This window comes from Chrysemys picta, chromosome 17, assembly GCF_011386835.1.
Source record: "Chrysemys picta bellii isolate R12L10 chromosome 17, ASM1138683v2, whole genome shotgun sequence".
NCBI lineage: Eukaryota > Metazoa > Chordata > Testudines > Emydidae > Chrysemys > Chrysemys picta.
In genome coordinates, this window is record NC_088807.1 from 20,475,945 (window position 1) to 20,477,020 (window position 1,076).

Below are 1,076 nucleotides of genomic sequence, written 5' to 3' on the forward strand. Positions count from 1 at the left end.
CCTGCCCTGATCCCTGCAGCCCAGCACCCCCTGCCAAGCCGCCCGCTCCGCTCCCTACAGCACAGTGCCCCGTTGCTCTGCTCTGGGGCAAGCACTGACTGCCAGAGCAGAGCGCATCCCCTGTGGAGCTCCCTGCTGTGCCCCCCCCAACCAGTCTCCGCGCCCAGAGCTGGCCCAGCGGCCCCCCAGCTCACAGGTAAGTGTCATGAGTGATGGCGCTGGCTGCAGCGGGGCCACGACCCTCCCGCTCCAATGAGCACAGCAAATTTCACAGCTAAGCGGCCCCAGCTGGAGGCCTTCAGGCCGCGCTCATTGGCGATTTATGATCCCAGCGAAGGCGATAGGACAGAGGACGCCGCAGCCTAAAACCTGGCCTAGTTGGGAGTGAGGGGCTCCGGCAGAGCTGGGGGGAACCCAGGGCTGGGCTAGGAGGGGTCTGCGGGTCGGGAGTGAGGGGCTCCGGCAGAGCTGGGGGGAGCCCAGGGCCGGTCTAGCAGGGGCTGCGGGTCAGGAGTGAGGGGCACCGGCAGAGCTGGGGGGGCCCAGGGCTGGGCTAGCAGGGGCTGCAGGTCGGGAGTGAGGGGCACCGGCAGAGCTGGGGGGGGCCCAGGGCTGGGCTAGGAGGGGGCTGCGGGTCGGGAGTGAGGGGCACCGGCAGAGCTGGGGGGAACCCAGGGCTGGGCTAGCAGGGGCTGCAGGTCGGGAGTGAGGGGCACCGGCAGAGCTGGGGGGGCCCAGGGCTGGGCTAGGAGGGGGCTGCGGGTCGGGAGTGAGGGGCACCGGCAGAGCTGGGGGGAACCCAGGGCTGGGCTAGGAGGGGTCTGCGGGTCGGGAGTGAGGGGCTCCGGCAGAGCTGGGGGGAGCCCAGGGCCGGTCTAGCAGGGGCTGCGGGTCAGGAGTGAGGGGCACGGACAGAGCTGGGGGGCCCAGGGCTGGGCTAGGAGGGGTCTGCGGGTCGGGAGTGAGGGGCACCGGCAGAGCTGGGGGGGCCCAGGGCTGGGCTAGGAGGGGGCTGCGGGTCGGGAGTGAGGAGCACCGGCAGAGCTGGGGGGGCCCAGGGCTGGGCTAGGAGGGGC